General features: G+C 37.5%; 1 long non-coding RNA gene across 3 annotated transcripts in view; it reads left to right on the top strand.

Annotated features, from left to right (window-relative positions):
* The window catches only part of LOC107149875, a 528547-nt gene that overhangs the window by 464779 nt on the left and 48198 nt on the right, over nucleotides 1–15570 (top strand). For 2 of the 3 annotated variants that reach the window (XR_007349161.1, XR_007349165.1), the window contains exon 19: nucleotides 11256–11376. The exons of the other annotated variant lie outside the window; for it this stretch is intronic. This is a non-coding gene — a long non-coding RNA (uncharacterized LOC107149875). The remainder of the gene's footprint in view (nucleotides 1–11255; nucleotides 11377–15570) is intronic. 3 annotated transcript variants of the gene reach the window in all.

Genomic DNA, 15570 nt, shown 5'->3' with positions numbered 1-15570 from the left:
CTTTGAAAAAGAGGTCTTCAGAGGCACTTGTCTGTTATGAATAACTAGGGCATGGCAAGACCTTATTGGATATTGATAGAGCGAATGAACAAAAGAGTAAATGAAAGAATAAATACTCCCATCCACTAACCAACCGATCAATGAATCAATGAGTGTGAAGAAAAGAAAGGCCAGGTGGAAGATTATCAATTATAACAACAATACAGGCTGAAGAAGCAACCCCTTAGACAGGCTAGACTTGTGGCATAGGGACCATACTGGCCAATACAGAAGAGTCAAATGTTTTTTATTAGTTAATCCTTGAAAAAGACACATGCCAATTCCACTCACATTCCATGTTTGGAAAATCAAAGAACTAGTCCTGCTGTCAGTCCAGTGGAAGAGTAGGATCCTATCAGAGGGAAAGGCAGTGAATAATTGGATACTGTAGTTCAATCTTAGCAGAAAATATAGGTATTCCTTATAACGTCTATCAGGATTAGAGCCATGTTTTCACTATCAGCCAAACCCAAGTTGGACTTATTTAGCTGCAATGAGATGTAAATTTCAGCACACAGACATGTAAAAATATACACTGAGGAGAGAAACTGTTCATAGAATTCCAACCGCATGTCTTGGCCTCTGTTAAACATACACTATATAATCATATCCCTTCAAGAGTAGGTTTAGCCCTTTCAGAAGAAAATGGAGAATAAGCAGGAATTTAATGTAGAAATTAATTAAATTTAATGTCTAGTGAAGAAGAAACATTTTAAAAATAATATTATGTCCATATAGAAGATCATTAAACAACTATGAGATTATAATTTTAAAAGCATTAAAAGGTTCACATTATAATAAGCACGGGGAAAAAGAAGGATATTACCCACATACATTTCTATACATATTATTGTAATTTGGCCAAATGTGCATATTTATATAGAATAATAATTGAAAGATTATATCAAAATATTGATAACATTCATAGGTAGTAAGATCATAGACCATATAAAATATACCCATTTCCATGTTTCAGTTCTCTACAAAATGCTTTATGTTACTTTAATATTAATATGTAAAAAAATGCTTAAATAAAAGTTGAAAGTTATATGTGCCATATAACTAATCCAAGCATCTTCAGGCAAATGGGTCCGCTGAGATTTAAGTTCAGGTCTGTATGTTTTACTCATTATGTCATACAACCTTCTTAAAGCATTTTTGCCAGTCTCTCATTCTCTTTCCAAGACATTTGTCCTCCACATTTCATTCTGCTCTGAGATAAGGGTTGGTTTCTCTAGTCTCCCAGGCAGTAGGGGCACAGAACCCAGAAAATTTAGCTGTTGCCTGAATATTCTTGCAGTCCTTATGAGATCCTTCTTTACTTAGCTGGTATCTTTGGATTTGAATTTTTTACAGTAATAGCAGTGTCTGACAGCCTTTTCATCTCTGTAACCCTTTCACATTCCAGAACTTTCTTCAATGACATGGCCTTACTTCTTCCTACATTAGTATGACATATAGAAAATACTTCTCTGAAGAGATTTAGAATTGAGTAGAAAAATGAACCCCCCCCCCCCCCCTTGGTACTAGGAATTGAATCCAGAGGCACTTAACCACTGAGCCACATCCTGGGCACTTTTATTTATGTTTTATTTTGAGACAGGGTTTTCCAATTTGCTGAGGGTCTCACTAAATTGTTGAGGCTGATTTTGAACTTGTGATCCTCCTGCCTCAGCCTACCAAGTTGCATGTGACACCCCAACCCCCCAGCACTAAAAGCTACTTCTTTTTTTTAATATTTATTTTTTAGTTGTAGTTGGACACAACACCTTTATTTTTATTTATTTATTTCTATGTGGTGCTGAGGACCGAACCCAGGGCCTCGCACATGCCAAGCAAGCACTCTACCACTGAGCCACAGCCCCAAACTTCTTGATGAAACATATTTAGCCAAAAATTGGGGTGAGCATTTTATAATACAGGACCAATTCTTATATTTAAAAAAAAATTTAAAAAAAATCTTTGCTGCAACCCTCTAATAAAAGCATTTCCAAAAACAAAAATAAAACACTTCTCTGTTAACAATTTTTAAGAACTCAGCTTTGCAGGGTCATAATTTACATAAAAGGCTGACAACACTCAACCTAAAGTGGACTGTCAACAATTTATTTTCCTTAAAAGATGTAGTACTGTGCTATCGAACCTCTATTAAGACTTAATTGTAAGGTGCTAATAGATTTGGGAAAGGGGCAGTTTTCCATTACTTTAATTAAAGAGTGAAGATTGAAGTACTGATCTGTTTGGCTACCTCAGGCTGTAAGTGCTGTGTTCGTTGGTTTCTAGGAAACAACCAAGTTCATTGCATTTTAGGCATCTCTTGGCCAGGAGGGCATTTTGGGGGATCCTTGTCTCCTTGGGGCAGTTTTTTCATCCATCAGGCCTTCTATTGTTTATATCTACCATTCTTCAAGATAATTTTTCTCTGCTGGCTATTTTTTAGGATAGATTTTTTTTTTTCACATTTCACTGGTTCTAAGGAAGAAAAATGCCATTTTTGACCATAGAAATATCATTTTTTGCCCATATCATAATTCTGTGATGGGTCTATTAGCAACTAGAAATGATACCCAGCAGGTAGATTCTCCTGAGGAAAAGGGTTTACCCTTAACAATATTTTCCATTGGATCAGAGAACATACTTGTGTTGAATATTTGAAGAAACTAAAATGCTTGTTTTAAAAATTCTTAAGTATTTGCCTTATTTATATTCCTTTATTTTTATCATTTCCCTTCTGTATGCATGTGGGTGTTTTCCCTTCTTCTAAGAAGATGAGCTTTTCTGAATAGGTATCTCCACTTTATACTTTAGGAAACGGGTTCCGAGTGGCTAGTTGACTTGCTCTGTTTAGTTCTCACTCCTCCTGTGCCTTCCTGAAAGACTGCCTCAGGGCTGCCACAGCAATGCACCAATGAATGGGTGGCTTAACAACTGAAATTTATTGCCCAGTGTTCTGGAGGGTCTAGTTTGAGATCAAGGTGTCAGCAATCTGGCTCTTTCTAAGGGCTTTGTTGGAAGGTTCTGTTCCAGGCCTCTCTCCGTGGCCTAGAGACAGCTGCCCTGGTGTTCACATGGTGTTCTTCCCAAGTGGGAGTCTTTCTCCAAATATCCTTCCTTTTAAATTTAACACATAAGAATGGTACATAAGTGGGGTACAATGTGTTAGTTTGATACCTATTTATATAATACATAATGTAGTCAAATCAGTGTACTAATTAGCATTCCCAGCCCTTTCAACAATTACTATTTCTTTTTTTTTTGGGGGGGGGAGTCTCTTTATTTCTTCGTAAAAATAAAACAAATTGCTATATAGCCACACTACTATGCTTTAGAACACTATCTATCTAACTGTATGTTGGTACCTGTTATCCCATTTCCTGCTACACCCCTATGCCTCCCCTGCTTAGCCTCTAGTGACCACTAGTCTACTGTCTACTTTTATGAGATCTACTTTGGAGCTTGTTCAAATGAGCAGACACATAAAATATCTGTGTTTCTGTGCCTGGTTTTACATATAACTTTTTTTTTATGAAGATACTAATTACAAGGATTAGAGTGTGCCCCTAGGACCTCATTTTAACTTGATTATCTACAAAGATCCTGCTCCACATAGGAGGTCCTAGGGATTAGGAATCCAGCACATGAATCATGGAGAGCACAGTTCAAACTGTAACAGTAAATTCATGAAAACCAATGTGACTAACCACTCCCTATTGACTATGGAATAAAGTCTGAGTCTCTTCTTATGATCAGAGTCTCTTCTTTCTGGTGTGCTCAGCCTCTGCCTAGTCTACCAATACACAGCAGAAACTGGCTGTACTGAACCTCTGGGGAAATGGGCTAATATTTATTGAGCACTTAAGACATTGTGCTAAGTGCTTCACATTTGTAAATAATGTAAATCTATGACACTGATCCACTAATGGTCGCCTTAGCATAGACTCATTTGTCCAATTTACTCATTCGATTCATTCAATAAAATTTTAAATGCCTAATCTGACCAAATTTTGTTCACTTTGCTGGGAGTACAGCTGTCATCAACAAAATGGGGGAAAAACCCGTAGTTTCATAAGCTTATATTCTAATTGGAAAAAAAAAACAGATACTAAAAAAATTAAACCATTTTATAGCATACTCAAGGTAGAAAGTGCTACAGAGAAAATTGGGACAGGAATGGACGTGCTTCAGAAGCAAGATGCAATTTTTAAAAATTCTTTGAAATAACTTTATATATTGAAAAGTCAAAGGAATACTCTGAATTCAGATTTCTCAAATGTTATTCTGAAATAAATTTAAACTTATAAAGAAATTGTAAAAAGAGTACAAAATGTCACATAGACCCTTGATTCAGATTCCCCAATTGTTCATTTGCTAAAGTTTGTTCACAATTTCTCCCTCTTCAATCTCCTCTCGGTGTATCTCTCTGTCTCTCATGAATTCCCAGTATGATTCCAATTCCAGTTTTCCCACTGTCCTTGGATCCTGGACATTCCACTTTTGCCTGCTCATCCCGAGGACCCTGCCCATTATCTTTCCCACTCCTGTGGCTCTCTCAGGACCCTGCCTTGACACTCCAGCCTCTGAAATACTTCCATCTCTTCCATCCACACGCTGCTAAATTTCAAAGGCATGAAAGGAAACAGACAGGAAGAAAAGGAGAGCCCGTTGACTCTCTAAATACAGATGTACAGATCGTAGCTTAGGTGATTAATTTATGCCATCTCACCCAGTGAGTAGGCAGTAGAACCTTTCCATGCAACGTGAGAAATACAACTCATCTTAGCCACCGTTCTGTGTTTTCTTGTCTTGTCATGAAGAATCTAAGGAATATAAATAAGAAATTTTCTGGATCTTTTATGCTATGTACCCATGCAGTGTCTTCAGCAGGAAATCCTCCTTTTCTGCTGCCTCAGAAAACACATACTCTCTGAAACTCAGAGCAACCCTGTTGTTGAGTAAAAGTGCTTCTAGTGCTCTATTACTAGAATAAAATGGAACACTCCTGTCTCCTCTGTCCTGCCCTGTGCAGGCTTCAGGCCCATCTCCACTAGTGCGCAGGCTCATGGCCATCTGCCCTGCAGGTGGCCTCCCTATAGCAGTGAGAGGGTTTGTCACAATTGTTCCTTATATCTTCAGGTACTCACTGGGCACTAAGAAATGGTTATTGAATCCACAAAACAATTTAAAAGAGTAGCCAAGTCTTACCATTTTTCTTTCCTGGAAGAGTTCCTGTATATGATATATAATAGGTCGTGTATTAACATTTTATTAATAAGAGAAATATTTGCACTCGTGGTCTCACAAGTGAGGTATTTAAAATGGGATTTTATTTTGTTACCCAAACACTCACTCTCTCTCTCTCTCTCTCTCTCTCTCTCTCTCTCTCTCTTTTAAAGAGAGAGAGGGGGGAGGAGAGAGAGAGAATTTTTTAATATTTATTTTTTAGTTTTCGGTGGACACAACATCTTTATTTTATTTTATGTGGTGCTGAGGATCGAACCCAGCGCCCCAAGCATGCCAGGCGAGCGCACTACTGCTTGAGCCACAGCCACAGCCCATCAAAACTCTCTTTAAACACAAAACTGCTCACATTTACACGAAGAGAGGGAAAATCTCTAAATCAGTCTTTCTGAGATCTTCATGAGAGGAAAAATAATTCCTATCTCAAGGAACAGGATATACATGGCAGAACTGAGAGACAGTGACTACCCATAAAAGTGTGAGCTGTGGCTGCTCTTTCTAGGAATGGATGAAGCCATCAAAGACCAAAGGAATGCAGCCCAGAACTGTGACCCACACCACTCAACCTGCCTCTGAGACCTCACTCCTGCCTGGTTTTAGTCTCCATGTGAGCCATGTTAGGCTAAGGTCTGGATTTGGTGTCTTGATTAATATTAGATGCATATTACAAAGTGCACATCCATATTTTGTAGACCATCAACTACAGGACGTGGAGTACTCACCCTGTGGGATAGAGAAGTAGGTTTAGCTTTACCCCATTAAAAATGGGTATTCTGAATCTAGATTGCTGTGATTTGAATCCTGCTTCTGCTACCTCACATAATTGCCTTACATAATACTTGGTCAGCAAGAGGCAGGGCTGGGATGGACCCAGGCTTGACTGAGCAGAGCCCAGACTCAGCCCTTGACCCTGAATATATGCCGGCTGAAGCCCACTCTTGCAACTCCAAATCCTTCTCTTTGGTCACTTTGTGACCAAAGGAAGATGGTTCCCATTCTGCTACGCTATAATTTTTGATGGCTAGAGCTATTCACAATGAGCACAACTGAGAATTATAAAGTCCTCCCATCCCTTTCCCAATGGAATTCATTAGGATGCAAAATATGGAATTCAAATAGTTATTATCCAATTTCTTAAAGATGTCTTGTCCAAATTTACTCATTACATGCCAAAGACTCTCCAGCTCCTATTTAAAATATTCATCTATTTTATTTACCTAAACATAATGAATGAATTGTTGATAAAATTTGTAATAATCCTGGACTTAATATAAATAATGCAATTATAGCATGTTTTGTTGGGCCCTCATTTCCTCCAAAACCTTACAGCCCTTATGTATTAGGCTATACAAAGTACTGGAGTATTTTATAAACAAAAGAGGTGTATTTGGTTTATAGTCTTGGAATCTGAAAGTCTAAGATCAGATAGTCCACTGGTTCAAGTCTCTGGTGATGGCCTCATAGACCACATGTGGTGAGAGAGCAAACCTGAGAGATTTAGGAGCCAAGTTTGATTTTGATTGTAACAACTTGCTCTTGTGTGAATGAACAAGTCTTGTAAAAGCTACATAATTTCCTTCACCAGGCAGATCCCTCAATACCTAATCACTTTGTATTAGGTGATACCTCTTAAAGGTTCTACCATCACAGTATTGCCTCACTGATGACCAAGCTTCTAGCACAAGAACCTTGGAAGACATTCAAATGTACCCAAACCATAGAACTTTGTATCTTTAACACATGTATGTGATACTTTAGTGTTTTCCTTCCTGTTGGATTACAGGTCTGATAACCCTTGCATAGTATCTATTTGTTACTCCAATAAATCACTATTCTTGAGAGTTTTTATTAGGGTAATATTAATTTTATCTCAATAAGAACTTGGCTATGCTTTTACCCCATACATCAACATAAAAGTTCAATTAATTTTCGAAGTATTGGGCACTGAACTCTTCTAGTACAAACTAGATCCTAATTAATGCTTCTCTTCTTGCTCATTTATGTGGAATCTTCTAATTTTTTTTCCTGTCAGAGCCTATGAAAGTGTGTAAATTTCATTAATTGTTTTTACTAACTCATTAAATGGGTTGTAGAACAAAGTAGCAATTTGGAAAATTATAGGCATCCAACACCTACATTTGAAAGAGATTCAACATTCTAAAAGATACTGTTAACTAGATGGTAATTAAAAACTGCAGGGAGAATGCTTCACAGCAAGATCTGCAATGATTTATTTTGATGAATTTCTGAAAGGAGATAAACAAATTCCTTAAAGAATACATCTAAGTTCCATGAAATTACAGCTGTAGAAATGGTGGAAATAACAGGTAGTGCATGGTGGAAAGGAATATGCCATTTAATATGTTTCAATACAAAGGTTATTAGAAGATATTTAAAAATATTTGAACATTTTGAGGGAAACTAAATATTAATAGAATATATTTTACTTCCAAGTTTTAACAACTCTGATCTAAAGTTCCTTTATGCTCATTTTAAGGGGAAACAACTGATGCCTGGGTTATTAAAGTAATCTGTGCAATGCTCCTCTTCAGGAATAATTCCCAGGGGAGGGTCCCAGGTGAAAATGTGAAGCCAATGAAACTGAAAAGAATTGAAGGATGGTGGACGTGCCTGGAGAAGAGGAGCTGAGGACCATGTGGTCAGGACAGCACATGCAGAGTTTTCTAGGAAGTATCAAGGATCTGGAGTTTTATCTGCCATGTTTTTAGAGACTCCCTCTCACCAAAATATGAAGAAATGCTTGGAGAGAATGAGTGACAAGTCTTTGCAAAGTCCTGGGACATATGACTGCATGGGCAACAGAGGGCAGAGAGGAGTTTCTGAGCCATTGATTATGTGAGGGTGATGGGAATCACTCAGCAAAGGCTGGTGATGAGGAGAAGTGACATGTAAGGGTGACTTTCAGGTTTTCAGACTTGCTGAACAGCAGGAAGAAGGACTCTTGAGAGAGCATCAGCAAGAGAAATTAACATGCAATTATCTGAGTTTGCTTCATGTCAACAAGAGTTACATTGTGACAAAAAAAATGTATTTGAATATTCAGACATGGAGATCAGAGAAGATATCAATACTGAGGATATACGTTGGAAAGAAAATTAAGGAATATTTTAAAAATATTATTTCAGTTTCTCAAAGCATTCTTTGATTTCTTATATCAGAAACTCTTGCATGACACATGAATCCATGCTTTTCAGACTTTAATATGCCTTGAATCACCTGAGATTGGTGTATTGAGGAACAGGAAGGCTCTAGAGTCCGGTTGCTTTGGTTTGAATCAGTTCTGACACCAGAAAGCATCAATCAATTTAAGTAATTTAGTGTCTTTGTGCCTCTGTAGTTTTCTCTTCAAAACAGAGTGGAAAATAGTATTTACCTCGGATTTTTTTTTGAAGATTAAATAAGATAATGATGAAAAAAAAAGTACATTAGTTTATGTGACATCTTTAGAATACTTATTGGCAAGTAATAGACAGTCAAAACAGTCTACACTAATCACTACTGTTTTCCAGAGGAATTGTAAACATGTGGATTCACAGACCTCCACAACACAGGATTTGGATGTATAAACATTAGCTTCTAGAGTAAAGTAGACATTGCAGTGCCGGTTTCAATTCCAGTCTGAAATACAACTGGAGACAGATGACAGGGTGATCCTGGACTTTATCACACCTGTTAAATCAATCTTTTATTTCAGAAAATGGGAATCTGAGAATCTAAATAGACTTACCTGGTTCTAGTGCCAGTATTCACCAGTGAATGTGAGAGAAAGTGAATTGTGTCACCTTCCACAATGCCTGTAAGAAGCAAGCACTCCTTTCTACATTCTTCCCCCTTTGGCTTACCAATGCAGGGTCACTTCATCTCAGTCCACATGCTAGACTCTAATGCTACTAGGAACAAAAAGGGTTTTTGTTTGTTTGTTTTTGTTCCTGGAACATAAGTCTACATCTGAACCACCTCAGTTTTTTTTTTTTTTTTTTTTTTTTTTTTTTACTTATTACTAGTTGATTGCATTTTTAAAGTTTTTATTTATTTAGTTTATACTACTTAGAAAAGTACAGGGTGCATTTGGGAGACTCTTTTAAATTTTAGTAAAAAGCATAGCAGATTAGTGGAAATCAGCAGATTTTTGTTTGGTGTCATTGTTTTTTAATGGCCTAGAAAAGGTTTTGTCTGAAAGAAGGAGATGGATCTCTGCTCTGTATCTCTTCAGACAACTAAGCACCTCTTTTTGTAAAATACAAGAATGTCGTTTGTATTTAGATCATTACTTAAAGTAATAAAAACATTGGCAAGCAGTGTAAACATCAATACTCATGAATTATTGTTCTTTTTAAATGTTGGCTAAATTTACATATAGATTAAACTTAAAATTTATGAAACGTGATTTTCTTTCATTCTGATGGCTTAATGCCACCATATTTTATGGGTGAGGTTCTTTCACAAAATGCTCTACATTTTTCCCATGTCGATGAGAATATGGAAGACCCCGTATTTGGCCGACCCCATGGTGTTAAATTGCAAATTGAATTTGGGATGGCAGAGAAGGATGTGTTGGAGTGTGACTGAGGCTTGGAAATTGGAACAACATAGAGCCAACACACATGGCCAAAGGAACTCATAATGAAACTTCCTCCTCTCTAGAAGGGGTTTACCAAGAGCCAGTTTCATCACTGAGGACATATGTTTCATGTCAGCTTCTGATCAACACTCACACAACTCGTTCCCTGCATGGAGACCTTGATTTCCTTTCTTGGAGCTTTATTGCTTTTACACAATACATGTGTGCACACATCAAGTACAAATATAACCCTACGCTGAGAACTTCCCCACATATCTTGACTGTGGGTAAAACTGAAAACATACACTGAAGATTTATTTGCAACACTAGTGACAGAATCTAACATCTTTGGTGGCTTCCACAACATTAAGTTGCAAAAGGATTTTGAAATGTACCAACAGGATATGGTGAAAAGTGGCCAGAGTCTGGAAAATAGGATAAGGTTGAGTTAATACATGGGAAACTTATAATCGTCCTTCCTGCTTGCTAATGAGGGTTGACAGACACAGGTTTAATTATTGAGGACATGTTTGATGTCAGCCTTTGATCAGTGCTGATTCAGTCTGCTCTCTGCATGGAGAAGGCCTTACTCTTCTTCCCTGGGAGTCTATACACATACACATGTGCATGCACGTGCACATACACACTCACATTTCCCATATGCCTGATTTTGGGTAAAAGAGAAACCACATCCTCATCTTTTCATCTCCATTCCTTTAAGCTGTACATCTCCAGGGTTTCTCATTGTGGTTTTAGAAACAAAATCTGACTTCTTGCTTCTCACCTCATTCTGTATTTTCCCCTCATGGGCATGTGCTGCTACACAGTTAGCCTCTTCCTGATCACGCACACCCAGAGAAACAACCACATATAACAAGAGCCACAGGCTTTGCTCTCCCTCCCTCTTCTCCTCACTGAGACACTGCCCAGTCTCTCCATCCTCCCAAATACTAATTTTCTCATCTGTTAACAGTAGTTTGTAATATACTGTAATGCAGACATTCTGAAATCATTGGGATTATTAAACGAGTCTGTGATGTCTGTTTCTCTATGTCTGTTTCAGTTACTTCTTCCACCTCTCTTAATTAACAAAGAGAAACCTGGGACAGATGTCTATAGTCAGATTAGGAGAATTCTCCACTAGCTACTAGCTTAAATTCCCCAAATGGCCTTTTTAGGACATCAGTGGGAAAGGGAGCTGAAGTCAGTGGGAGAAGGAATAAAAATTGACCAGTGAGGCATGCACAGAATATCATTAAGACAATCAGAGAGTTTTGATCAGAATATTATTAAGTCAATATGAGAATCTGGGTTATTTCTGAAAACATGATTTGTGGCCTGGCAGATTCACCTCAGGTGCTGGTTGAATATTGAGATTTCTGGATCCTAATTTCAGACTCATTAAAAAGGAGCTTTTGAGTTGGGGCCTGAGACACTGCGTTTTGAACAAGATCCCCTATAGAAGCTAGCACATCAATATGTGTGAGATCCACTGGCCCAGTGTACACCAACTGCAGGTGAGTTTCAAATAGGATGTAAATTAACAAGATACTCAACTGTAAATTATATTCCAATTTGATATATTAAAATATGAAAGAATAAATATCCCTTCCCCTTTCCCTTAGCCCTATCCAGAGCTATTCTCAGCTGGATCTCAAAACAAACAAACAAACAAACAAAAAAACCCTCAAATTGATCCCCCATAGCTGAGAGAGTGATAAAATATAGCCCTGGCAGGTATAGAAGCCAGTGTGCTCTAAATCTTCACAAATTCCTCTTGCAAGTACAAAGGTATAACTTATCGAAAAATGCCTTGAAAATCAACATCAATCCCATGAGCTCTAAAAAGAGCCCGTGTTCCTCAAGGCCAAGAGCAGTGGTGGAATTGGCAAAGTAAGTCACAGTTCTAGCATCTTCTTAGCATTATCTCCTGCTCCACAGAGCAGGCATGAAATGAAAGCCTTTCCTTGAGGAAAATATTATCTCATCAGTTCCAAGCCAAAAGCTACAGCTAAAATACCTCATTCCTTCTGCTCAGTTTCACATGTGTTTTAACACCTGCATGATGCGATTCTCTTTCACTCCCAGGGTCCATGTTAACCAGTGATGTGTTTTTGATTTTTGTTTTGCAGTAAGTTAGGAGTAAAGATCAATGTATCCTATGAATTTGTTTTCAACCTCCAAAATCAGGAATGAAGTTTTATTTTGTCTTGCTTCGGTTTTGAGCAGGGTACCAAAAAAAAAAAAAAAAATCCTTCTTTCTCACTGATTTTTCCTATGATGCTGATTTGTACAAAAATGGCAAGGGATTCAGAATGGGGCTAGTACAATCACCTGGATCAATTGTTCTTGCATTCTTCATGTACCATATATATTCCATGTGCTTCGATGAAGAAGTTTTGTATTAGGGCATGTTAGTTGTACAGGACAGTGGGCTTCATTAAGGCATGTGCATATATACCTATAATGTATCTTGATAATTGGCAAGCCCCATTGACCCTCCTCACCCTTCCCTCACCCCTCCTTGAGCACATGTTTTTACCTACAAAGCACAAGCCAACAGACATATACTCTCATATGCTTTAGTCTATGCATAAACTGAATAGATCATTGTAGGGAAGCAATCTCCATAGCTGGACTTACTGACACTTGGTTCTGCAAAATACAAGTTTAAACACTAATTGCATTTAGTATTAGCCTAATTCTCACTACTTTATTATTTTCCCAGGAAGAGGGTCAAAATGCAGAAACTTGTTTTTGATTTTGTTTTGTTTGTAATAGATGGGTCTATAACATGGCAGAAACTCCAAAATGGAAACAGGTAACCCCCTTCTCCTTAGGCATGTGGTATATCCTAAACCCTGTACAATGTGCTTGATGAAGCAAGGCAAAAGAAGCACGTGAACTTAGAAAAGGAATATGTTTCTCAAGATCACGAAGCTAGTAAGCAAAGGAGTTGGATCTCCTATTCATGGTTCATTGGCTTACTGATACCCCCAGTGCTCACAACTCACTGTATGCATCACAGTCCTTCGCCCTGGGATGCAGTAGTAGATTGAATAGGCACAGTCAGTGCCTTATAAAACTTTCATTCTAAGGAAGTGATACACACACACATAGAGAAATACATAAGTATGGACTATAAGTGCCAGGGAGAACAATAAAACAAGATAAGGACTAGAAATTAATAAGGTGACATGTAAACTTAGATAGGGGTCAGAGGAGGCATTTATAAGGACACAATATGGGAACAAAGGAGACTGAGTGATGGGAAGAAATGAACCACAAGAGAATTTGAAAGACATGTGAATCTTAATATGACCACCAGTCCCTCCATGATTGCTTCCTTGTCCTCCCTTATAATCTCATGTTTCCTATTATACCCTGTATGCTAAGCATTCCTGTGTTTTACATTGTCACCTAGTGGGCTATTTACCATCTTAATTAACAATTTTCACCCGACTCATCCCTTCTTTCTGCTTTTAGGATTCCCTCTACAAAGGCTCTGTCTGGCTGTTTTCTACTCCCCAGTCACTGAGCTTGTGTCCTGCTAGCACAATCGTCTCAGGGTACCATTTTTCTGTTCTCTGTATTTCATGTTAAATGTAAGACCTATGGAAGAATATATAGCCAGAAAGAGTTGAAAATAGAAACTCAGTTAAATGCATCCATACCAAGGATCAAAATAGGATTTTGCAAAATAGCCCAAAGATGAGTGGGTAAACAAATGCACTACCTACATACAAATGCAATATTATTTAATCATGAAAAGAAATGAAATTCTAATACATGCTACAGCACAGAAAAATCTTGAAAACATTATAATTGAAGTAAACCAGTTCAGAAAAAACAAAGATCATGTGGATATCACTTATATGAAGTAAATTCAGAGAGACAGAAAATACCATAGAGCGTACTGGGGAGAAGAAAGAGAAATTTTTGTTAAATGAGTACGGAGTTTACACTTGGTAGGATGAAAACTTTCTGGAAGTAGGTTGTAGTGATGGCTATGCAACATTGTGAAAGTACTTAATTCCCCTGAGATGTACACTTAAAATAGCTAAAGTGGTAAATTTTATTACATATATTTCAGCACAGTAGAAAAGGAACCATGCATGAGAACCACAGTACCACGCACACACACACAAATTGCCCGTGCAACCTTCCAACACAGAGGTGCAGGCAATTTCTTCCTCGGTAGTACTCCTAAAACTGAGGAAACAAGGCCAAGAATTAATAATGGGATGGCGTCAAATTTAAAAGCTTCTGCATGATAAAAAAAGAACAAACAAACAAACAAACAAGGGCATGAAGTGAGAATTTACAGAACGAGAGAAATTTTTATCAGCTACTCTTCAGAGGATTAAAATCCAAAAAATTTAAAGAACTCAAAAAAAAGAAAAGAAAAACTTAGCATCTAAAGTATAAATAACCCAATTTGTAAATGGGTAAATGAAATAAATACAAATTTTCAAAGGAAAAATGTTAAATGGCCAACAAATATATAAAAAATGTTGAGCATCTTTAGCAATTACAGAAGTGCAAATCAAAACCTCACTAATATTTCTTCTCATGCCAGTTAGAATATCAACCATCAAGAATACAAGCATTAATAAATACTGATGAGGATGTGGGGGAAAAGGAATATTGATACCCTGTTGGGAGGATTATAAATTAGTACAACTCTATGGAAATCAGTATGGCGGTTCCTCAAAAGACAGGGAATGACCCTGCTGTAGGATTCAACTATAGTACTCCTTGGTGTTCTTCCAAAAGAACTGAAGTCATCCTACAGCAATACATACATTCTCAGGTTTATAGCAGCACAATTCACGATGGCCAAGTTATGAAACCAGCCTAGGTGTCCATCAACAGATGAATGGATAAACAAGATGTGATATGTATTCAAAACTGAATTTTATTCAGCCATAAGGAAGAACAACATTATGTCATATGTAGAAAAATGGATAGAACTGGAGAGCATGGACTCAGAAAGTCAAGGATAGTATGTTCTCTCTTATATGAGGAAGCTAGAGAGAAAGGAAAAAAAAATGGGGCAAGGGGTTTTCATGAAAATAGAAAGAAGACCAGCAGAGTAAAGGAAGGGGATTGGGGAAGGGAGGAGGGAAAGAAAAGGGAAGGTACAGGGAGTGAAATGGATCAAATTATATGGATGTATAAACACGTCATAGTGAATCCCACTATTATGCACAATTATAATGCACCAATGAAAATGTTTTAAAAAGAACCCATGAATAAAGTTTCTTTTAGTTTTTTTTTCACCATTATGTGCCTAGCACTTTGTACAGTGCCGGGCACAGGAAGCAAGGGCCTAGTGTACTTTTTCTTACTGAGTGAGCCCACACTCAGTCCAGCTCTGAGTCTAGAGCCAGCTGTGTAAGTGATTTTCAAAGAGTGTTACACATGGATCTTGCAGACAATTTCAAGTGGAGTTTGGGATCTTCTTACCTGACAACACCACCACCCTTACTGTGTATATAGCACTGTATCTCATAGACAGAAAGTTTTTATTTACTTTTTAATTAGTATTACTCTTTTTTTTTTTAATTTTTTATTGTGGGTTGTTCAAAACATTACAAATTTCTTGACATATCATATTCCACACTTTGATTCAAGTGGGTTATGAACTCCCACCTTCACCCCATACACAGATTGCAGAATCACATCAGTTACACATCCATTGATTTACA

Source organism: Marmota marmota, unplaced genomic scaffold (genome assembly GCF_001458135.2).
Source record: "Marmota marmota marmota unplaced genomic scaffold, marMar, whole genome shotgun sequence".
Taxonomy (NCBI): Eukaryota; Metazoa; Chordata; class Mammalia; order Rodentia; family Sciuridae; genus Marmota; species Marmota marmota.
The sequence above is the reverse complement of the archived record's forward strand: the minus strand, read 5'-3'. Positions and strand labels throughout refer to the sequence as shown.